This window comes from Gadus macrocephalus, chromosome 9, assembly GCF_031168955.1.
Source record: "Gadus macrocephalus chromosome 9, ASM3116895v1".
Classification (NCBI taxonomy): Eukaryota; Metazoa; Chordata; class Actinopteri; order Gadiformes; family Gadidae; genus Gadus; species Gadus macrocephalus.
The window spans coordinates 3,969,490-3,995,064 of NC_082390.1; the positions used below are offsets into that span (position 1 = coordinate 3,969,490).

A 25,575-nucleotide genomic window follows, 5' to 3' on the forward strand; every position below is an offset into this window, starting at 1 on the left:
ATGTATTAAGTAATTGGTGTAACAAGACAACGTGAGGCCTGCTATTGCTAATAAATGCTAGCATCTTACATAGTTGTTACCTCAGAGGCCTTTGTTTTTGTTTTGTATTATTGATGTGTGTGTGTGTGTGTGTGTGTGTGTGTGTGTGTGTGTGTGTGTGTGTGTGTGTGTGTGTGTGTGTGTGTGTGTGTGTGTGTGTGTGTGTGTGTGTGTGTGTGTTTATACATGTAGATGCAGCTGTTTCAGTGTGTGTGCAGCTATGTGCATGTATTTGGATCAATGTGTCTGTGCATGCCGTTGTGTGTGTGGAGCTGTGTAGCGACGTGTATGTGTGTGTTTCTCTCTCTGTGTGTGTGTGTGTGTGTGTGTGTGTGTGTGTGTGTGTGTGTGTGTGTGTGTGTGTGTGTGTGTGTGTGTGTGTGTGTGTGTGTGTGTGTGTGTGTGTTGGGCACAGCAGTACACTGGTCATGTAATATTAATTCTGGTCTGAGAGCTACTCTGCTCCTTCAAAGCCATTGTGTGCTCATGCCTACGTGCTGACAAATGGTCTGAAAAGGTTTTCCCTCACAGTCTCCATTGCATATACGCTCCATTATTACCCTATAATATCCGTGTGTGCCCCTAATGACAAGTGACTGTCCATCAACAGTCCAGACACACAGGGCTGAACTTAGCCTTAATGGGACTGTAACTTTATTCCCACAGTACTGGGAACGATCATTTGCATAATCACTCTCATGCACAATAAGGTTAACTGTACGTAAGCCATGAATGAATTATTGAGTATATCGGATGTTTTATTGATGTGTAATGTATGTCCCGTATGACGAACGCATGATAAACCGCACTAATTATGTGTACACCACTCTTACACTTTCTTACTTTTTCATCTGAGATTCTGCGGTTTTCAACAGAATGTTAAAAAAGATACATATACTAAATATTTAATGCAGGCTGAGGTTTTGGGGGTTTTCATCAGGATGCACACATTTATGGAAGTGACTGGAATTCTTTTCCAGTAATGGCAGATTTAAGTTGGATAATATCATGATGGTATAATCTTCGCAAATCTCAAATCTTTTTCTGTGTTAAAACACGGGTAAATGAACTAATATGGAATCCCTGGTTGTGAGTTTGGTATAAGATTACAGAGAGAAGTATGACTAAGTATTACTGGGATATTACTATAATGCAGTAGTTTGCTGACACCTCATGGATAAAGCATTTCCTTTATTTATTTAAATGTAGCCTTATTTGAATAATGAATCTTTCATTCTGCCTTCCCTGAGCAATTCTAATCACCCACGTACAGTACACACACACTCAGCGACACACACATCCACAGGGACAAACACACAGCCACAGGGACAAACCCACACATTTTTCCCGCACACACGCGAGTGTACACACACACAGGGACCAATGCACTGGTAGAAACATAAACCCACGCACATAAATGCATGCACACACACACGCACACACACACACGCACGTGTATAGCTGCATGCACCAACACGCACATATGTACTCAGTCACACACTCAGACACATAATCTGTCCCCTCTAACATGGTTGGCTGTACAAAAAATGTCTGTAGCTGGAGTTAAACATTTAGACTCAACAAGGTCTTGGCTAAGGTCTTAAAACTCAGCCTTCCTTTTGAAGTCTGAAGTTTCATCAGACACACACACACACACACACACACACACACACACACACACACACACACACACACACACACACACACACACACACACACACACATTTACATGCACACATACACACACACACACACACACACAGCCACACACACACACACACACACACACACACACACACACACACACAGCCACACACACACACACACACACACACACACACACACAGCCACACACAGCCACACACAGCCACACAGACAGACAGACAGACAGACTCATACACACACACAAATACGCACGCACGCACACACACACACACACACACACACACACACACACACACACACACACACACACACACACACACACGCCACACTTACACACACACACACGCACGCATGCACGCACACAGAGTAGACTCCATTCCACTGGCAGGGGGACTTCGGAACATAAGCCCGGCGTCTCCCCTGAGTCACCCGGGTGCTCGTCTGCGTCCTGCTGGGTGCTGCGGGTTAGCGCTGGGTGCTGCGGGGCAGCGCTGGGTGCACGCCGCCCCGGTGACGCCCCAGCCTGTCAGGCGGCTGCTGGCAGAGGGAGCTAACCTGCTTGAAAATAGAAACGTTGGGCTGGTGGAGTGCCGGGTGCCTGGATGTAAAGGGGGAGGGCGGCGGGGGGACTGCGCGGTGCGGCGTGGAGCCCTGGAGACTCCCGTCATCCATGTGCACGCGGGGAGATAGAGCTTAATCTTGGCACAGACAACCGGCGACGAGAGGGAGCGAGAGAGGGAAGAAGCCGAAGCGTCTCGAACGGCGGCTATGGCACACGGCTCGGAGAGGCGATTTAAGACAATTAGTGGGATTGTTCTCCGTTACCTCGGAGGGGTCGGTGCTCGCTGGCTCTGCGGCCCCTTTGGTAATGTGTTTGTGTTGGTTTTAGTTGTTATTCCGAGGTTTTGTTACCCTTGAGATGTCTGTTTCCTTTTGCCTCCCCGGTGGTGTCCTTCAACAGCACTAGTCCTTTGCTTTGCTTCTTTCAAAGATGTGTAAGAGTTAGGGGTGGAAAATCGCCTCGTTTTCTTGTCCTTTAAAGACTGGCCATTTACCCATCTAGTCCCTTTAGCAGACGCTTTCATCCCAGACGCAGCTGCACTGAATTCAGCCACCGGCCATAAGGACCTCCCCGAGGTGAGGCGTCTTGCGTAACGTCCACAGTCCACAGGACACACTGTAGGAAAGTCTGGTTATTTAATAGTACGAAAAGACACCGGGGTTTCGAACCCAGTACCTTTTCAGCTGGCGGTGGGACACCCTAACTAGCCTATATTCCCCCTAGATGCCCCTTCCATCCGTGGTTCTGGCGGAACAGGAACTGCATTCCGTATCCCCCCCCACCCCTCTTGACTTCCGGGCTTTGAGCTTCCCTTGTTATTATTTCAGCACAACTCGCTCGCCCGTCGCCATACTGCCCTCTCAGCATAAATGAGCAACTCTCCATTCGGTACATCGCAGCGCCAGGTGGACCCGCGGTGCCGGGCTGTTCCCAACGGTGCCGTCAACGTGACAAGAGTGGCAGGAATAATTTCACCACGCCGCCTCTGACGGCCTTCAAGTTGGGGAAGCAACGGTTCAATTCCCCGTTCCACCCAGCCCTGCTTTTTTTTAAGCTAAATAGCCCGCAGCGGCTCAGACAGGCGCGTGACGCATGGAGCTTTCATTGAGACTCGTGGCGTGTTGCGGAAGGGGGAGCCTAGCATGTGATGTCCGTTATTGCAGCATGCCCCCCCCCCCCCCCCAGGGTGTCACGTCAGGTAGGGCAGAGTGCTCGAGGTGGGCGGCCGGGAGCCTTTAGACGTCAAGGGGGATGCTTCAGTGTGCTGCTGGAAGCCGGTTGCATACAGGTTAGTGTAAAGATAGTGATCTAGAGGGCAGCCAGGTAGAGCGCGAGCCATATAGGCTCAGTCCTGAACGCAGCGACCCGGGTTCGACTCCTCCCCACGGTGCTTTTGCTGCATGTCCTCCCCTCTTTTTGTCGATCTCACTCTATCATAAAGCATATATCACTCGTAAAGTTAGTGATCTAGGACATTTCCCCCCACATATTCTGATGCCTACAATGTCTCATCAGCTAATCCTCCTAATTAACAATAAACCCAGCCTTCGGTTGCCCAAATAATCCTTACCTTAACCCAGGCAAACAACCCTCGCTTTGAAGAGGTAAATTAGCCTCCCAAGTTTCACAACTGCAGACTGTGGTAGAGAGCAATACATAAACATTCTGTTAAGAATATCAAGACCAGAGCCTTGATACAGACGAATTCAAATTATTCAATTTAAAAGAGATTATATTTGAAAGTATTAGTAAAAAATACTAATACTGTCCGAAATCCTGAATGTCTCTAAAGCTCAACCTTAGGTTGCAAATGTCTTCGGCATTTCCAAATGTTGTCATTGGCCACTCGTGGAGAATGACAGAGTCTATTATTATGAGGGGTTATTAAGGAGATAGCCAGGCTCGGGGCTGAAATAGTCATTTCATTTGACTGACTCCCTACAAGAGATGTAGGGAAACATTGGTAAATGTATCCTTGGTTTAATTAATGTTAATATATGTAATGTGTTTTAATAGTATATTCCAGTGTTATCAATGAAATGTCAAATCACATTGACCATAAAGCACACTATACATAGGCTAAGTGTAGCATCACGTCAAATCATGGTAACACAACACGTTGATCTGTATTTGAAGCATTGCATTGTTATTTTTTCAAACGGCATATCCGCTTGCATCACTGAATACAAGAATTGTACCTAAAAAATGTATTTTCGGCAAAGTGTACACAGCTCTGTTTTAATCAAAGCCCAAAACCAGCAACTTAACTCATGTATAATTCATGCACTTACTTAGTCATGGTCACCGCTACTGGAAAAAAAAACATCAAACGGAGCACCAGGAGACGCCACGTTTGTTTCTTGTGTTCTTTTCTCCCCCACTTGTTTCACTTTCGTCCGAGGTTAACGTTTCTCCACTGTTTACTTGTGATTACAGGTAGGCGTTGGGCGAGGTGGAGAGAGGGAGCAAAAGGGGTGGAATGCACGGAGGGCATGTGGCTTGAAGCGCGAAGGTCCCCACCTCTCCACGCCGGCCTCTTCACAGCCTGCCGCTCTGTCCTTGTGTCGGCGACCAGTGGGACAGCACTTACTGCTTGTGAGTAATACCTGAAGCTGGCGCCGCCCCCGCCTCAAGAATGATCTATGATCTGCCGCCCTTCCACACTCGAGCGTCCGCCATTCACTACAGAGAAAGTTTTTTTTTTGTTTCTAGCGCGTCTGCTGGGTGAAACATGCATGAAAATCCGGATTGTGGAAGTCACGTTTATACAGTTTTGGGATGGGAATCATACAACCGTACCCTGAAGGGGATAATGCCATGCTCTGCCACGTACACACGTATCGTCCTACTTTATCTGCCTTTACCTGGGGTCGATCTGGAGAAATTCCCAGTTTAGAGTTTGCATTCAAATGTCTTCCAGCAATTTGTTTTGCTTTTAAGGGGAGAAAAAAACTGTTGATTGCCGGAGGGATGGGAGTTGTGGGACAACCCTGTCATCTCTCAAGGTAGTGATGCTGCGGTGGGTTAAAAAACATCCTGTGAATGAATACACAGTTATCGCACCCAGTCTGGTGCTCAGGGCGCCATGATGCCTCTATTGCAGCTTTTCCTACTTTTTTAAGTACTGCGTGGTGCAATACAATCATCGCTTTTTTTGAACACTGATCTGAAAAGCGGGAGAGGATTCGACGCAGATACTCTCTCTCTATTGTGCCGCCAAAGAAATAAGCGGTCTTTGGTCTTTTAAAAAATGCGAAACATTGGATCGACCTGCGTGTGAGTGTAGAAAGTCGGCTCTGTCGTGCTCCACTGTGCCCTTGGTGGCTTATCTTTGAATACAATGAAAAGATATTATTTCTATTCATATATGTATATGTATGTATGCATATGGAACCTACAAATATTTATTTTAACCTTGGGTTTGCCGCCTCTTCAAAAATGGAAAACAATCACACTCTGCCAGTTTGTGATTTAAGCGAGTACAGCTTCATACTCGTTCTTTCTCATTCATGTGAAACTCTGGTTGCATCACAGGTTCAACAAAAAAATCTTCAAAAAGTTGGACCAATGATTTCATTCATCCAGGAATTGGAGCTGATGTTGCAGGCCACAGCATCGTTCAAAGCACACGTATGAAGAAGTACTCTCTCAGATTAGAAGATAGCGAAGAGTGACAACGCTCCTTTGAGTCCCAGCGAGGGACTATGACTATGTACATTTGATGCGTCTAAGTGCGCCCTGAACCAAAAGTGATTACTGATAACCGAAAGGAACCAGTCATCCCCATGGTTGATTTGAAAAAAGGACAGAGTATCAATACAATTGCATGTGATCTGTGAAACACCCATGACTAATTCCCGCCAGCTTCATCTCTGCCGATCGGTGTTCCCACCCACTTTCTCCCGTGTACTCGTTTGTTCCTGGAGATTACTTTTCCCAGAGGGTTTAGGGCTCCCCCATTGAAACACTGATCCCCTAACAGGTAATTGTTTCATCGCACCTCCTCCAATGTCTTATCGTGCCCATTATCTCAGCGTCTGCAACCCGGTTTCCATTGATCCCTGCTGCAGCGCCATACAGGGGTCGGTGTTATACCATCCATACGTGAGGAGGCATATCAATGTTGTAGTTAGGGAAATACCTCAGCAGTGAGCGCCGCATCCAGTGGACCATGGCCGTATCGGGTGTCCTGCCCCCGGGCCACTATAAGACTAAGAGACTGAAAGGGATACTGAGGGAGGGAGGGAGGGGGGAGGGAGGGAGGGGGGGGGAGGAGCGAGAGAGAGAGAGAGAGAGAGAGAGAGAGAGAGAGAGAGAGAGAGAGAGAGAGAGAGAGAGAGAGAGAGAGAGAGAGAGAGAGAGAGAGAGAGAGAGAGAGAGAGAGAGAGAGAGGGCCTTGGTCTCAAAGAGTGGGGTAGAGAGGGAAGTAGACAGGGAGGTAGAGAGGGAGGGACAGAGAGAGAAAGAGAGAGAGGGGGGAGTGGTGGCAGAGAGGCGCCCCTGCACCGCTGCTCTGTCAATTGCCTCTGTGTCAATTGCTTCAAAACGGCCAATTTCCTGTCCAGGATGTGTGTTTTACCATTTTTATCATCCCGCACTGCCGTAGTTATCCGGCGCCGTGCGCGGCGCCATCAGTCATCGCGGGGCGGGCTGAATGGAAAGGCAATGTGCAGTAAAGCTGACGGAGGGCCTCCCGCATGGCTGGCGATGTATGGGAGACGGACGCAGGCGGCCCGGGAGTTTCCTCTTCTTATTCTATTTGCGGCGCGGCCATAAGGCGGTGACGGGGGGGAGAACGGCGGCGCTTATCACTCCTATTGAACTCATCGTCGGTCGCTGCGGCCTCCGTCGGCGGAGGAAGCGCCCGACAACAATCTATAGGAGCTTCCGCTGTGTGGAACACAAAGCGCTCAGGGGAGAATAGAGAAGAATCCGATAGGATGGGGGGGGGTGCCGCCTTGCATGCTGGGAAAATGCTAGTGTTGAGGTTGGTGTTTAAGTGTTTAAGGATGTGACTGTTGGCCCGTCTGAAATGCATGGTGATTATCTTGGCCGAGAACACTTCCCCCCCCCCCCCTGAGTGTGTGTGTGTGTGTGTGTGTGTGTGTGTGTGTGTGTGTGTGTGTGTGTGTGTGTGTGTGTGTGTGTGTGTGTCAAAATGAAGCTCTTTGAAGAATATATCCACCACATCCTTGAAATACCCAAATTCCACGTATAACAGCTCAGCGTGACATGTGCTCGAGATGCACACACAAATGCCATGAGGAACGCCTATGGATCAACGCAGTGAGTCACCGAGCGTTGGGTTCCCTGCTCAGCGCTCGGAGTCATCCACTGACGTACCGTTCCCCCTTCCATAAGGGATTCATGTCAGCCGTCGCATCGTTCTCAAAGTAATTGTTGTTACTCTACCGGTGTCATCAAGTTGCCTGATGCTGATAACGTCTTCTTAAAGTAAGGTGCCGTCGAAATTGGAGTTACCAATTTCTCGTGGGGATACAATTAGGCAAACAAAGTAAGGGGAGGGGGGAGACAACCATAATCTACGGCAGCGCATAATTGCGCGGGATCAAGATCGACCGTGGTAATTGTTGACGGCCAAGTGCAAGCCTGCAACATGTGTCAGGTCCTGGGCAGACTTGGAGTCTTTAAGGGGAACTGTCATGCTGGGCCAAATTTCAGATACAAGAGAGTACTACTTCAAACGCCTATTTATGGTCTGCCAACATGAACTCGGTTTTTGTGAAAATGTTAGAGAGTCTGACCTTTGACGTAATTTGGTCTGGGTTTGGTGATCAACAGCGTCAGCAGTCAAACTTCTCTGCGATAATTCTTGCGGGGCCAGTTTACTTTGAACACTGACATATTTTTTCACTAAGCGTGGATGCAGCAGTACACTTCTATAAAAAAAAATAGCAAAGCATGACAGTGCCGCTTAAACGGTTCCATTTGCAGAGCCTCTTGTCTTCCGATGCTAGCTCACATCCTAGTGCAACATCCCACTCCTAGCCACTCCTAGCCACATTGGCTGCCAGCCCGTACAGAAATGTCTCTTCTGGTGTGACGGAAACAGCTATAAAGCTTCGGGTTATGTTTGAACACATATACATGTGATAGTATGTAGAAGCCGAGGACAGATCTCAGAAATAGGCTTGAATACATAACTGGTTGAGTTTGTTGCAATAACGAGGAGTTAGAAGGCTTTCAAAATCCGAGATTTAGACCCTATAGCTGCTGTGTCTATCTCCCACCCCAAATATGTCCGTCAAAGTGGGTTGCATCACAATAATTGTCCAAGGATGTGTTCTTGTATATTATTTCCTATTTATCACATGGCATAGACTTTTTTCACTGTCATTAACCTGCAGGTAGGTTGTGGACGTTGGGCATTGTATTAACCTGTAGAATAGCTTATTTCTACAACCTTGATGTGACAGCAGTGCAGTATAGACCAAAAGTTTGTCTCTAAAACTGTGTGCGACTTTACAGGATGACTTTGAGTCTTGTGACCCACTTATGGTCCAATGAGGAATATAATAAGGTAGGATCCACCATTTCCGATGTGCTTTCACTCTCTCTCTCTGTCAATAGCCATAGATTGCAGTTCAAAATAGAGAAATGAAAGTCTGGGTCATAAAAAGACGAAGATCTCTCGCAGCGAAATGTGTGTTGGGGAAAGATTTCCTTTAATCCCAGCTTCATGGCACAACAACAAGAAGCCAAGGTCAGATTTTTCCCAAAGATGGAAGCGAGGGGGTGGGAGTATTCCCCGATGCGGAGCGGGATTTATAGACTAGTGTTTAGAGGTGCAGCAGCGTCCCCCTGCCCCCTTGCAAATACTTGGAGACACAGAGGGGGATCTCTCTCTCCCTCTCTCCCTGCCTCCCTCCCTCCCCCTCTCTCGTCTATCTTCTTCTCCCTCCGTCTTTCCCTTCCTCCCTCTCACTCTCTCTCCTAGCTTTCTGGCATGTCTGTCTGAGCCTCTCTCTCTCTCTCTCTCTCTCTCTCTCTCTCTCTCTCTCTCTCTCTCTCTCTCTCTCTCTCTCTCCCCATGTATGTGTGAGTGGTGATGGGTGAGAGATTGTCTCTTTTGTCTGTTTATCCAAACTTGGTCTTCCCCACACTGTATAAATGTTGATTGGTGCTGTCTAGGTGTTGTAGTTTTGTTGTTTTTATCGTAAATAGCATTGAGTGTTGTAGTGTGGTTGGAACAGATGTGTTTGTATGCAGCCAGTGTTGTGCTGGTTGGCTTTATTGGGTTAAAGGTATTTTACCAAACTGATTAGGAAACACTCAGAACCTACACTCACTCCTCCTTGATGTGACAGACTCTTCCTAGTGGCCAGTTTTGGTAATAACATCCAGTCACCCATTTTGACCATTTGTACTGGTTTCAGCCCTATTGTTCTCCACTAATATGAACATTTGATTTTATAGCATTAAATAATCGTTTACGTGATATTGTAACCCCAAAAAGGATAATGCGTAAAACTCATATTAGTCACTCTCGGTTTGAGGCATACAGAAATAAGTATATTGAACACATACTTATAAACATGTCAATCAATATGTTTATGATTTCAATGTTATTGGTTTATTCTACAACTGGACAGACCTCCAAACGAGCGATGTGTCTTTATTAAAAGTCACCGTAAAATCGTTCAACTGAGGCCTTGGTGGTGTTGATTCAGGTTCAGATTACCATCACATGCTGGCTACTAACTCTGACTCATTTATAAGGCTACGCCCCATCAGATCCCAGCAACATCACCACCACCACCACCACCAGCACTGAGGCAGCTTTAAGCATTATCTCGGGCATGCTGCATTGCTTTGTGTTTATTTATTTATTTGGGCAGGTTTTGCCCGGTGATTTCAGAGCAGCAGTGTGTGAAAGGTCATCACATCTCAGATCTCCTGAATCACCACATCTACCAGAGATTACGTCCCCCGTTGGGAGGGCGGCGGGGGGGGGGGGGGGGGCCTTGGCCCAAGGTCAAACATAATGTTTCCCGCAGTTGAACCTGTCAAAACATATGATGTGTTTATCAGTCGACACCCCTTGGGATGTGATGTGACTACAGTGGGCACTAGACAGTCTGGCCAGACAGTCAGGATTATATTATGTTGATAATCTCTCATCCATCAAATTTGAACATGTCTGGTATTAATCCCATGTTGACGGCCTTATCGGTGCGTTTTGGTCTGTGTTGCAAACACACGTACACTTGGGATAAGACGGAATGGTTCCAGTCCATGTTGTCCGTAATGCTTTATTATTTTGAGCAATGTACGTGGTGCGGAATAGTCTCTCAGTGTCTGCCTCAAAAATTTCACAACCAGATCCTTTGCTTTTAAAATAGGATCGGTTTATTTCATGTATAGTGAGGTCCAGGGAATTATTTTATATCCAACTACTCCCTGTGGCTTGTACAAAACAACTAGTGGTACAGCATGTGTGGTAAGCCCACACAAGGCTTTCTATCGACTCAAGGTAATTGAAATTCAGGAGGAATCGACCGAAATGTCAAATTCTATTTTGCCTTTTGCTCGTCTTGTGAACCCTTCAAAACATTGCGTTTGTCCCTTTCCGAGCCACGTTGGAACAAATGCTTTAAATCAATGATGCAATTCAGGTTCCATGTACACGTGTGATGTATACCTCGTCTTGTGCTGTTATCTTTTTCATAAATGACTCTTGCGCCCGGCCTAAATCTAAATAGGGTTGGTCTGAAGTAGCCTAATTACCCGTAGGTGTGGTTTGGGCGTAACGTGCAATAAACCAATGAGAGTGCCAGCTCCCATCCCCTTTAAGAGCCATGAGCGAATCTGACGAGTTGATATTTTGACAGCGCATCTGCAGTCTCCAATGAGACGGATGCACATGCATTTCAAACTTCAAATGGCTCAGTTTATGGCCAAATAATATGGCCTAATTCACACATGGAATAAGGTTTTCTTCCACAACTTCAGAAATACTGAGTCCTCAAATAAATTTCGGCAAAGAAAACATTAAATCGAACTGTGGTTCTATTTAATAATATACGCAATACATTATAAACATAGTTTCTTATCAGTATTGTATGCATTATCGTTATCGACTTGTGTTCCTAATATGCATGTGTCCCCCCGTTAATATACATTGACATGGACTGTATTATGCGTTACGTGTTTAGTTGGTGTGTGTTTAAATAGATGGACGCACACACGCGCGCCCGCATTCATTAATTATTTTTAACACTCACTCGCGGTAAAACAATGTTTTCTCACGATCAAATACTCATCAATCCTAAAAGTTATGGGCATGTACACGATGTCTGTGTCAAGAAAATCTGTGTTTGCTGTACGGTGTTTGCAGATGCATTGATTTAAAAGTACAACTTATTACCCTTGTATCAGCTGTTCTTTCCCAAATAATTTACCAAGAATGTGTGGCTAGGTAGATGACAGAAGCAAAGTGTATGCGCGAGGTGCAAAAGCAACATTATGCATGCGCCCTTAAAATAGCATCTGAACAACGCGCCACTGAGTTTAAACCAGGTATTTCCTGGTTTGTGGCGCAAATGGTTTCTGAAACTGCAAAGTAGCACCAGGGAACGTTTGCGCCAGAACACGCCTCCTCCTTTCGCCGAACCGCCCCTTGGGGCACAAGATCATTCCCTAATTTACAGACGAGTGGCACAGGAGGGAAAGAACGCTCTGCGCCAGTTGCAAACTAGCATCGACACATGCGCCAGTGAGAAGGTCAATTGCGCCGGATGCAAGATAGGGCCCTATGGCTTTAAAGTGTGTCCAAAATGAACAAACACTACAGCATCCACGGTTATCTTGTGAATATTTATTTTAAATTGTGTTAATTAATTTACAATGTCATTTTTAAGTAAGATAAAACCTAGTTATTTTGTTTTACCTCACGGTAAGCAGAAATATGGTTGAACAAACCATATCTCCCGACTCTCTCACACATGCAGGCCTGCATGCGCACAAAGACACACATCATAATTAGAATAACAGTAAGATTTTGGTGAATGCCAAAATAGCATGGTAAAATGGGTTCCTCTCCATTGACAGTGTGTGTTTAGCACCGGGTACAATAGACCCCATTTTATTGTAACACAAGGTCAAGACGAAAGGTATAGAAAATGAAAAAAAAATGTAATTGCTTTCTTATCCCCCAGTGATGGAAGACTAAATGGGAAAGCGTTATGGGGAATCATGACAGAAATGCAGCTGATGTCATTTAGATTTTTCACATTTTTATTGACCATCGTATTTTCGATAGATATAATAAATGGGACGAAACAGAAGCTGAATAAGGAGAGATTGAAAATTATCTGTCACTCATATTTTCTCTCTCTCTCTCTCTCTCTCTCTCTCTCTCTCTCTCTCTCTCTCTCTCTCTCTCTCTCTCTATAAAAGGATTATGATAAAAAAAAATGGTCCATTCAGGAAATACAACAAAGAGTGAAAAGAAGGACAAAAAATGTCTACTTAGCTAAAGTGACCTAGAGGTTGTCTAAAATGAGCCCAAAAATTACCCTCACAAAGCGTGTAAACTTTCGCCTCTGAAACGACTGAACCGTTTCTGAACTACCACACAAAAACACGGCAGGAAAAGGGGCTACTGAAGTACACCATGTCAACATTCAACTGAAACTGGCCTAATGGAGGACACCGGTTATTGCGTCTGTTTTGGCAGCCGTGAGTGACGGGCAATATGAAGAGAAAGAAGGGAGTCTGGATGGGAACACGAGGTACGGCTAATGGCCTCGACCGCTCAATGGTTGAATACCGTGTGAAGAGGACACAAGAACACACAGCCTTCTATCAACTTGTGAAGCGCTGATGTCAGAAATAATTAATCGAAAACCACACTCCTTATTTTGAAAGCCTGCTGCGTGAGGAGATACGGTCGGTGTGTGAGATGTTTTTTCTTGCGTGACGGCTTTGCGCTTTGCCTTCATCCCAGCGTGGCGCTTGTCCGAGTCTCTTCGAGGTTTTGTGTTTGGTTATGTAGAGCGAAAGTAAAAAGGACGTATACCCTGATGGGTGATTCTATTTTGAAAAAAGTAACAATGCAGAAAGATGAGAGGAACAAAATCCTTCCCTGGCCATAAGCGTGCGACTGCATACTGCAGACAAATCACCTGAGATATGACCAAATAGCAATAAAGGGAGTGCGTGTGGCGTTCAAGAAATGACGTTGGAGGCGGAAGAGTGATTCGCCGTCCCTCTATTCAGAACCCATTTGCAGGTGTTTTTTTGTGTGGAATTTGAAGAATGGTTTCTCAATACCAAGCTGTTCAAAGGAGGTGGGTGGGGGGGCTTCAGAAGGTGCAAATCTGCTGTAATGATCTGGAAAGAGGTTTGCGACAGAATATCGAGGGACAATGAATCATTTGCAAAGTGTGCCATCAGCGTGATCCAGGGCCTAATCGCTTCTAATCTCTTTTGTACCCATGATGCCTTGCAGTCCTAAACACCATCGGGGTAACAAGGTGAAACCAATGTTAGGATAAAAAAAGGCTATCACAGGAATCCCATCAGACGCCCTCCGGGGTTTGGGGAGGGGGGAAGGCTTTTGGGGAGGGGGTTTGTCACAAAAGCAGTCGAGCGTTTGTCTCGCAAAACCTCCCGTTTGTCTCGCAAAACCCTTTTTTACCGAATTGTTTTCATATGCCTGATGTTAAAGTGCAAATCAGTACCCAATGAAGAGGACGCTGAATGTCATGTCAAGGTCCAGGTTGGGACGACTATAGATGTCTGTATTTATGAAAAAGAGGAATGCCGAGAAATTAATTGAGCAGAAAGCTCTCTGTGCTGTAGGTAAAGAGCAGACCGATTAAAATGGAAAAAGCAGATCGGTGTGCTGCTGCAGTCTCGTAAAATGTGAGCAGGTGCACAGTGTCGAGCGTGTGATTTCACTCTCTCCGGCACACGATTGTTCAGCACAACGAGGATGAAGATGCAACGTCAATAATACCCTTTCTGAGCCATGTGAAGCCTCTCGTTCATCCATAAATACCTAGTGTTTATGTACAGAACTTTGTTTTTTTGCGATTCTAGCTCTACTAGTGAAGAGCAGTAATTATACCAGTGGTCATTTTCGTATGCTTCTTTTTTTTTCCTGAGACTCAATTACTGCAACACACTGTTTTGGCACAGTACCCAATATGTTTGTTTAACCGAATAACAAACCACTTCATCAATGACAAAAAAACATGGATAGATGAGGGCTTCACTTTTGTCCGCTCTGCGGATTCGGAGATGGTCGCCTGTGCTTCCCAGTTGAGCGCGACATGACAAGTGTAGGATGGATTGCTCATTTATCTATTAATACTTTGAGAGGTAGGAATCCAAGGCTGCATTTTATTTCTGTATTGGGCTTCCTCCTCGTTGCCATTCGTATGTGTGCGTCAATCATGGTAAATTTCACAGCAGGGATATCTTTAATACTGAAATTAATCACTATTTGTGGTGACTTTCAGTGATCAACTACATCCGGGGGTATTGTGACCACCTCCTGGTCTAATCGTCCTAAAAGAGGCAGGGATCTATGATTAAAGTAAGCGTAATTGGCAAACAGAAACTCGGCCAGAAGTAGTAAAGTATTAAAAGGGACTGTAAACTCTGTAGACTGTAAACTCGACCAGCAACCCGTTTATCTTTTGCAGAATATCACTGTAAAAAAAACAGGAAACCAGGGGTACCTCCGACCCTTACGGTTTTTGGGTTCCTGGCCCTGCCTCAGTGCCGTCCCCCCTCTCCAAGATTATCTGATGCAACATAGTAGCACTGCTGGACCCAGATTACTATTGCTGTAACAAGTAACTCGTCACACCCCAGTAATTTCGATTTTCCTTTTGACATCTGCCACACGACGCTCACACATGTGACATCACACGCGGTCCCCGTGTGTAAACAGCTTGCCCTATGAGTCCCTTAGAAGCCCTTTAAATGCATCCGCTTCCCCGGGGTCTTGGCTTGTCTCCAACTGTGAGTGGCAAGTGTTTATTGGCTTTGGTATCAGTAGGACACTAATGGGGGTCTGGTCTGACTACAGTTCAGCGATACCATTTTAAGTCGCTGGCAGTGCCCTGTTCTCTGTTTGACATCCACACAGGCCCCCCCCCCCCGCCACCCTTGGTGCATGTGAAACTCTTTGTTTTCCACAATGTGGGGACGTGCATGATAGGAGACGGTTTGAGGCCTCAGATGTGTAGGTTCTTCCTGAGTTGTTTTTGGAAAATATGAGCTTGCTGTTGCCACTCGCCAACCAAACTTTGGCAGTGCGAGCATTGTCTTTGTTCATGTCAATTCTGGAATGTTCTCTGTCATCAGTTTAAATGCCAAGTTAAGGTTCAGGGTAAGGAAATCAAGGTTATTTCGAGTAATTTAGCAGTCACGTTTTGAATAATTTAGGACTTATGTAGATAGTGTGCGGATATTGGGGAGACAAACACCCTATCTTCTACGACATGGTTATTAAATCATATCGATAATCAAGGTATCAAGACATTAATCAAGATGTTGGGTTAGGCAATTTGGAGAAACCTGTAGGCTAGATGGAAAGAAATTACTCCCTCCAAAGCCGCTTCCCCATAACATGTGACTAGCTTGCTAGCTTCAGCGATGTAGGTCTGCCTGGCCTTGTGGAGGACTCTGGTCATGTGCAATAAGTGCACTGGTGAGTGCTGAGTATGTGTAGGAAGCTAGACAGGTAGGTAGACAATCAGGTAAACCATCCAATCATTTAATTCAGCCCTGATGATATGATTGGATGACTTGCAGCTGGCCCACAACAGCCACAGATGGATCTGGATTTTTGCCCTTTTTTAAGAGCATTTGATTTATTAGTTAAGAACATTTTTAACAAATGTGAAAAATAAATCTAAAATAAATTGCCTACCCTAGCTTTTTCAAGTTATTCAACGATAGTTAATCAAGTGTATAAAGGTTAGTTCATGGAAAGTTAATCAACTGAATCAAGGTATGTAAATGATGGTTAGTTTGTGACTCAAGGTTAGTTAAAGGGCGTGGTATTGTAAATGTTGTGCATTGGTGTTTGTTATTATTGATAGCCAACTGTAATGAGTCAGCAGTATGGTAACGGTGATCTGTGAGAACAGGTGAACTCTCTTCATCACCCACCTGCACAAGAGTGGAAAATATATACGTGATGGCACAGATCTTTGGTTATCTCATATCTCATTCAAGTGCAACTTAATAGTACTTTGAACCTCTGGTCATTATCGTCACACTGCTGTCATTTGGCAGCGAAGATTAAATTCATGTACTATCAATATTCCCATGAACACTCAAGCATTTTCATGAAGCAACCTTCAAACACAAAGACCATTCTGATTGCTTTCCAAGGACAAACATTAAAAGGCAATGATTTCAAAGAGAAATGTAAAATCCCATATCGTGAAATCTCAGGATCTATGAAGATTTTGGAGGGTTAGTGTGAGGGTTAATTGTGTGTAGGGGCTGAAGGATTCTCTCCACCTCCTCAGAGATAGAGGGTAATATCTAACCAGAGAGGGTCACGATTTGAGACCATAATTTTGTTTTTTACATGGTGACTTTGGTTAATTAACCAGTCTCTCTCTCAACTCCACCGCAGCAACACCATTGTAGCTTGTTTCCTGTGATTTTCAGGTACTTTATGTTTAGTTGTCAATAAACAAAACGAAGAACTTAAAACCTTTGTGTTGTGTCCCTTATTATGTTCGGCATTCGAGCCAGCCGTAACAATTTTGTGCCAGGGATTGTGAAACGGCAATATAGACCAGATTCCCCCTCTTGGCATTAACCTTCACTCCCCATCCCCTCATCCTCATCCTCATCCACCTTAATGCGAGGAAGGACCCGGGAGCAAGTCCCCTGCTAATCTTTACAGCCTTTGCTGGCCTTTGGAAATGAGCCAGTTGTTCCTAGGTTTTGTGTTATTTAATATTTGAGAAGGTCCTTTCGCTGCCTGGGTTATTACTTAATAATAATAATTCAACTCAGAGAACAGAAGTGCCTGTATGCCACGGATGTATGCTTGCAGGAAATGCCACGCGCTTAATGTCAGCGCTGGCATGCCTGGCGTACTTAGGGAGAGCTAGATAACTGTACCGCTGTAGCTGCACAGAAAGGCTTTTAATCGTACATGTTCTTCCGATGTGTCTCGTGATGGCTTTGTTAACATATAACAGTTAAGAGAGCAACTGCGGATTCCTTTACCAATGTCTCCATATGCGTATAGAGAAGTGGGAGCAGTGATTGGGCTTTTATATGTGTTTTTTTATGAGTTTTTATTGACGGTCAATGTGATAGTATTTGTCTTAGCAGTATGGAATCACTTAATCCCTATGATCTGTTTCTGAATTGCTGGAACTGTTATTTAATGACTCACTCTTCCCCGTGCAAATTAGCAAACAGTTGAAGTGAACTTGAATTTATCTATTTGAAGTAAATAATTAAGTAAGTTATCACAAACAATTTTGAAAACGTATTTTCCAATACACAATAGTATATAGTAATACAGTATAGAATATCCTGGTCTGGAGTTTTGTATTGTTGCGTTGTCTCGTGTCGTATGCATAGAACAAGGTTCAGCTTTTTACAAATCATTCAGACCAATAGTTATACATAGTATCTTTTTTCATTAGGGTGAATTCAACTTGTTATTTAGTAATGTTAGCACATCCCACTGTGCATTTGCCTGCATGCCTTTGACCAATCTTAACCAACTTTTTTAATTTTAAGCCAAATCAACCAAATTGGAGGTTGTTTCAGTATAATAGCATAGCATTTAGCGTCCTACCAATGTATTAGCAAAAAGGGAGCTTTTCAATGGATTCCCTCCGTTTTGCTCCATGTCATTTGTTTGACTTCAGCGTAAGATAAGCCTGCCCCATTGGTGGGTGCTTTTCTGCTGCTGTTGGGTTTATTTAACTGTTATTTATCTATTGCCCCCTTATGTAATGTGTTGCTGGAGGGCAGGCAATGGCTCACAGGGCATGCAATATACTTGGAGTACAACATTGCTCCACTGCAGATTCCCATGTGTGGCTAATGTGGCTATTAAACGTCACTAGCACGCATTGCCAGGGAGAAGTTCTCTTGTCTCCGAGTAGAAGGGTGCATTAGGATGAGTCAATTAAACGGCGAGAAAATGAGGACATTGGAAATGGAGATTGGGATTGTGGAGTGTGTGCTGGGGAATGAGGCAAAGCTCCTCCTTTTGTTCTCAGACGTGCTGTGGACAATGCTGTTTAGTTCAGCTCCCGCTAATTACTGAAATTGGACACAAAAGACATTTCCCCTTGGACGCAGGAGCCTTCGTCGGTTGTTTTGAATAGGTGACACCTATTTGGCCATCTTGTTTTCCGTTATTGTTTTTCGTCTAAACTTTGAGTTGCAGTTTCTATGCACACACACACTCACACATACGCACGCACACACACCATGAAAGGGCTGCTCACTATCATAGAGTGCGCTACAAAGAAGAATGACCCCATCCAGTGAAGCGAGCAAAACCATTCAATGGGAAAATTATTTACCAAGTATTTTTTATAAGCCAATGCTATGCTGGGCAGTTGCATGTCAATGACGTACTTCCATGAAAGCCGTTTCAAGCCCGTGCCCGCACTGCGATGGCTATATTCCACAAACTCGCTGAAATATCTGTGAATTGCGCATACAGCCACCAGGCTAAACGGCTTCAAGAGGTTAACTCTTTTTATTTCCCGGAACGAAAAGAAAACAGTCCACCGACAATCTCAACACGAAATTGATATTTTCACAGAGATCCAGTTTCCACACTCTGGCCTCGCCTCAAAACGCCAAAAAAAAAAAAAAAGTGATACCATTATGAGGATAATGGAATGCGTTGCATCGGTTTTCCAGGCCCATTAGGACGTGAAAGCCGCCGCCGGACCTGAGAGGGCTCAGCGTTAGCCGAGAAGGAACCGCAGCGTGGCCAGGCCCTGGGCGGCTTTCCCCCTATCAACCGGTTTGCATCTGTTGGCCCTCTCGGTTGTGTTGCGTTGGGCCGTGGTTGGGCCGGTGCGGAGCACACAGGTGGAGGAGGATTCAGAGAGGATACCTCAGAGCTAAGTGCTGTTGACACGACCGCGGCTTCAGACACCGCGGCAGCTAACGATAGCAAGGGTGCTTGCGCGTTACGATATATTTGCATTTTTCCCTCTGAAGCATGCGGTAGCATTCGTAGTAGTAGGCCTACTACTAGGGCACTAGACCAGGGGGATTCCTCTCGTTTGTTGTTGTGCAGCTGGCGTGACGATGTACGGACGTGTGACTCACCACGTTACCGCCAAAGTGATCATCAACACTTTTCCAAATTTTTGGCCAAATTTGCAGAAGAGTTGAGCTTCAATCGTTTTTTGATAATACTGACTGTAATTTTGCCATGCAGTATGCAATCGACCGCCTGTGAAGCATTTTGGGATGTTTATTATTGGAAGTGCTGGCTTTTTGTACATTTTTACGTGAGCATTATTATGATTGAATTATGGAAGATTTGAGCTAAATGGAATGAAGCATAACTGATACTATTACTAGGGCGCCTATGGGCAGGATTCTAAAATGAAATGCAATGTACCTGAAGCTAACAGTGTACCTGATATATTCTATGCTATATTGTATAATGTAATTGTTGGTGATCATGCCTTTATAAAGGTTAAAATGTATTCACTCAATAATTCAAGAGTGCTGTTCTAAATACATTATGGCCTTCATACATTGTGATAACCTGGTTGTGGAAAGGAATTGCCAGCACAGGAATTAATTTACACCAAATGGTTTCCGCTTAAATGTTCCGGCGAAATGTTTCATGCGATGTGTACCATTATATTCCAGCTTATTTAAGGCTGCTAACATTCTCCAAGCCCATAGCAGTGTACACTTAATTCTCGCTGGAATTGAGAAGGCATGTTGAGAAAAGCGACGAGGTCACCACCACAACTAACATAATAAACAGGACTCGGGCTGGCTTGTTGGTTTATGGAGGGTGGCTGGTTCCCAGGGGCCCAAAGAACAACCACTTAACTTTTGTTTGTCTCGTTACATTCCACATATTGCTTTCATTCTATTTCATCATCTTTAATTTATATATGTTTGGGGGTGTTAGTGTTTCATATGTCGCAGCCCTGTTTGTGTGGGCTGCACTTGAATGGCGCATGGAACCCTTTAATGGCTGTTTTGTTTTTTTTAACATAAAAAAAATTGCTTTAATGCAACGATGAAGGATGTGAAGGTCCAGGCTAACACAAAGGTCATGTGGTGCCATCAGCTCGGTTTGGTATGAAACGCCTTGGCTGTCTGCCCAGCTTTAGACACAAACAAACTGCCTCCGCACAAATACTGCCACTAAGTCATTGGAATAGATTAAAAGTTTGTCCATGTTAGGGTTAGCCATTTAGTGCGTTTAGAAGATATAAGTGTTCGAGTGAATTATTATAAAGGTCATAAGGGTTACACATGTTGCTCAAGGATGGCAACATCGGTCGGACTGCGGACATAGGGGATCGAACGCGGAACCTTCCGGCTGGGAACCGAGCAACCGAACCCCCCTAACACTGTGCTGCCCTTTAGTAACACTCTGTATACCGTGTGATTCATACGATGTGCAGAGTATTCAGTTCAGGAAAAACAAATAATGCATGCCATGGATCATCCGGATGCTGGCGATGTTGCGAGGAGCAGTGATGCATTTGTATGTCGTCGTCTCCCCCCCCCCCCCCCCCCCCTGGTGCAGCACTAATGCGAGGCGAATGACAAAAGCTCTCTGCGTCCTGGTGACAGTTTGTCATGTTGCAATGCGCCGTCTGATGTGACTCGAGCCCAAGCAGGCTGACGTTGGGCTAAGACAGTGCACTCTCTTGGCAGTACATAACACCTGACCGTAGATATGTATTCAGAGTCGCATGTGTTTACGCTTGGGCTCGACATACAGTCTGAAGAAGCATCACCTACCCTCGTCATCGGTCCCCAATCACTGCGTTGCCGGTGACAACGTTGGACTGATCGGTGACAGGGTGATGTCATGTGCCAGGTGGACTCCAAACGAGCATGTGTCTGAAGTCACAGTAGCTTGTGTTGGATGAAAGTGTTGCCTTAATGACTTCCCAGCACAGAGTGAAATTCGTAATCATGAGTGTAAACACCGTCATGATTCTTTTTTTGGAAAGGATGAAACCTGAATGTGGTAATTCAGCGCACTTGAAAAAGAAAGAATTGGCACTTCAGCGTCGTTAAAGACATCCCGCTCACAACAAAGAAGTGTGTGCGTGTGTGTGTGTGTGTGTGTCTTTACCGACCATGTGTGTGTCAATTTCTGTGCAATGTGGGGACTTCAACCCCTTTTAGATTAGGCCGATATGAATATTGTAAGAATGAATAAATCCGGAAACAATATTGTCTGAGTGGTTCGTTGTCAGCAAAGTATTGCGGCCTTCAGATTAGGGAAACCAATAAACTAAAAGGGGGGTATTGTTTCAGGCTATGCCACTTCTCATACCAGGGAATCATCATTTACGGAGAGAACTGGATCATATCTTCCATGTTCCTGTACATATCTCTTCATATCTCTTCGAACATACAAAAACAAAAATCCACACGTTTTTTACAATAATCTTTGTGAATATTTATTATATTATAGTATATTAATTCATTATTATTTGTTGTTACTCATTCACCAATCTAAGGGGCAACAATCCACTGGTATTTTTCCTGCAACTTTCCAGGCCATTTTGTCCTGGAGAGGAAAGCGTACACTGGCCTTCATTCTAACATGGCTGGACACCTTAACATTGAAATGTTCCATGTGAAAAAGATGTTAGCTGTCATACCTTTTTCAATGTTTCTTATATATATATGTATATATGATTTATAAATATATCATGGTTATATATATGACCATCGCGCTGCCTCACTGCTGGTACCAGTTCTGCCCCTAAGCCTTCACATGTCTCCATCCCCTGCAGTAACACCGGGGCTTTGAGGATCTGGATCCTGTCCCAGATCGATGTGTCGTATCTGCAGTGTTTGTAGCGTACTCTTGGCACGGCTGGTCCTTGTTCTTTGAGTCGTGTTATTATGAGACTGAATCATTCATGCTCCTTTGCAGTTACAATATGTGCTGATTTGTTGAGGAATAATTTAAAGGTAATAACTTGCAACTTGAATGCTACTGTTGCCATTCAACTTCAAGTGATAGTGTTAGAAACACTACTTCTTTGTGTATCCTAGGAGTCAAGTAGTGCGAGTTCTGGCATTCAGAGATGTAGCGTTTTGTTCAAGAGTGGAAGTGACTTTGCCAAGACATTGAGAGCGATAAGAGTCTAACTGTTATTAGTTTAATAGTCTGCCCAAAGCATTGTGCGAGTAGCGCTGGGATTACGTTTTATTCACTGCCTTTTTTTCACTGCTCTTACACAGTTCAAAGGCAAAGGCTGACAAACAGACAAAGAGCAGTCACCATCAGTTCTCCCTTATTGTGTAAGAAATAACCAGAAAAGAGAGTCTACTCCATTGCTTTAACTATTGAAACGGACAAGAGCACAATAGACATCATTTCTTTTAACCAAATTATTCAAATGATATCTCATTCCACCTCTATTGAATGAGTAGTAATCATTTATTGTTTTCAACAATAGAATGTAAATACATGAATACATACATTGTACCCGCTCGTATGTATTTGCCCGCCTTAGCATTGTGACAAGGAAGGATGATGTCTAAAATATGACAAGAAATCAGCATAGGATTAATAATGCACGGGAAATGCTTCTTGCAACAATCGGAAACGAACGACGCACCACGGTGAAACTCCTTATGTGCTTGTGCTTGAGTGCGTGACTGTGCATATCAAGACCAAAATGAGAGGAAGTGGGACAGACAAGACGCCCACCCCCTCCCTGCCACCCCCTCTCTGCGTCTCAGTGTATTCTCCAGATACTGTTTGCTTGTAAAAGCATGAGGATGCAGAAAAGACCTCATGAATTTCAATGCCATTGACGTACCTTGAGTTGCAAGGTCACAGCAGACGTCAGTGGACCGTTGTTTATTTGGGTTGGGTCCTGGGAGACGGTCACCGGGTAGACGGGAGACGGCGGGAGACGACCCTGGCAACCGCCTGGACGCTGAATTTAAAACAAAGGACAAAGGATGAGGGAAGATAATGAGGAAGACACACGGTTCTCCAAGTCCATTACATGCATGATACCCTCTCCCCAGGGCCAACCCTATGCCAAGAATAATAACTAAAATACTAATAGTAATACAATCACATCGATATAGAGGGTGCCCTAGTTGATGGATTCATTAGTTCTGTAATCTCATGTGCAGTGAACCTTAAGACACCTTACGGCTATTAGTCTTGGAAACCCTTGTGGTTAGCATCCCCAAAAAAAGTACTAGTCCCTCTTGAATATTTATGAATTCTTCGTGTTTCTGAGTCAACGCTGTGTGCCCAAATACTACTTTGATAACTTTGAAACACAACCGCCAGCCCTGGATATTTTGGTGGAACGCCACGGAACTAAGAGACTCAATACTAGCACATCACTCTTAAAATACAACCTTGGCGAATACAAAAAGCAGGCAAGCAACACCCAGGGCCGGATCATACCATTAGGGCCCACGGCACTGTGCCCAGGGGCCCCAACCATTCCCAGCCAGTGGGGGGGCACCACACGAAAGATTTTTTATATTTTTTTATGAATGTTTGTACTCTTAAAATAGTTATACATGGTATTATTAAATAGGGTATTCATTTAAAATTAATTATTAAAACGAATGTCATAAGAACAGCAATATAATGATTCTGAACAATATAGTGGCCTAATGTGACAGTTAACCCCCCTCCCATAACCTGTCAATTGAGCCAGTCCACCTATGGTGAAAAAAAAAAAACGCGGTAGAGATGAAAGATTTATGAAAAATTGACAGTCACAGACATGATGAGACATCAACTGAGTGGTTCCGCTAAAAGACAAAAAAAAAAAGTGAAAGACAACAGGCGTTTAGCCGCAATTCAAAATGTTAAAGTAAAGTGTCTTAAAAGAACTGCAGCGTCCTGTGATATCTATGCACCTGAACACAACGCAGTGGTCGGCGGGGGGGGGGGGGGGGGCCTTCAGACATTTGTGCCCAGGGGCCTATGATTTGTTAATCCGGCCCTGGCAACACCCCTATGTAACAGGCCTCATAAAGCGGTGAGGTGTTAGGCCCACTGTCTGTAGGGGTCCTTGAGCAAGATGCCCTAACTTGCTCCTTCATGACGTTTGACTACAAATAAAATTAAAGCGTCGAAGGAGGAACTAAAGTAGACCCAAATACTTGGCTACCCCTGGCTGAGATCTTCCGTCTGGCTCTTTGGAGAACGGTCTGCCCCAGCGTTGATTGTGTGTGAGGAAGAAATGCTGGTTCTGGACAAAAATAAAGAAGGGAACTGACAATCGCTCTGTCGATATCCCTGTGTTCAGCGTGGGTTTTTCAACTCTTGTGTTGTGTGTGGGCTGGTTAAGGCCCCCAGACCCCCGCTGTGGCAGGGGGTTGTTCGGAGGGGTCATGGGCAGAGGGGAGCTCTCCCGTCTGCAGTTCTGAAACACAAAATAGAAAAAGGCGCCATTGTTCTCAGGCGGCCTTCTCTGACTCAACATGCGTGTTTTGTTTTCACACGAAGACCTTTTGTAGACCGCTTAAGTGAACCGCCGAAGGAACGCTTTCGACATGAATTCGGCGACTCAAAGGGAGCCGACCTCCTCGTTCGGAGACGGCTGTCTTTGTTCAGACGACTCGACACCGTGTGTCAATAGCGTCAAGGAGAATCCATCTTTTAGCACTTCCAGTCATCATGTCCCGGTTGCTGTGGGAACCACTCCTCAGTCCACCTGTGTGCTGTAGGCGGTGTGGATGCATGCGTGTCTGTATGTCGTTGGAGGGCCAGCAATATGAATACTTTCTTCAGGTTTTTGGAGGCAGCCAGCTGAACTGAGCTAGGCCGAACTGGACATCGACCGAGTGTATTTTTGGGTGTTCCCTGTTTGAAAATGTGCTCATCAACGATGCAGAAAACATTGTCGATGGTTATCTTCGTGTTAAGCAAGGATAAACGAGCTGGCCCGAACAGCTGCGTGTTCAATCCCCCAATAATTCTTCTCAGACACTATCTGGGTGTACAGTATCTGAATACAAGGTAAGACTATCTCTGTGATGCAGCCTGGCATTCTTCAACATTATGTTAAACGGAAAATAATGAGAAAAAAAAGTACATCATTGGAAATATGTCAAAA

General features: G+C 44.8%; 2 protein-coding genes across 2 annotated transcripts in view; one reads left to right on the forward strand and one right to left on the reverse strand.

Annotated features, from left to right (window-relative positions):
- sin3aa (SIN3 transcription regulator family member Aa) overlaps nt 1-25,575 on the reverse strand; it is a 533,056-nt gene that overhangs the window by 391,778 nt on the left and 115,703 nt on the right. The window lies entirely within an intron of this gene.
- The window catches only part of lingo1a (leucine rich repeat and Ig domain containing 1a), a 95,232-nt gene that overhangs the window by 38,917 nt on the left and 30,740 nt on the right, over nt 1-25,575 (forward strand). Inside the window, exon 2 of the mRNA XM_060060283.1 lies at nt 4,703-4,861. The gene's annotated coding sequence lies outside the window, so the exon portion shown is untranslated. The remainder of the gene's footprint in view (nt 1-4,702; nt 4,862-25,575) is intronic.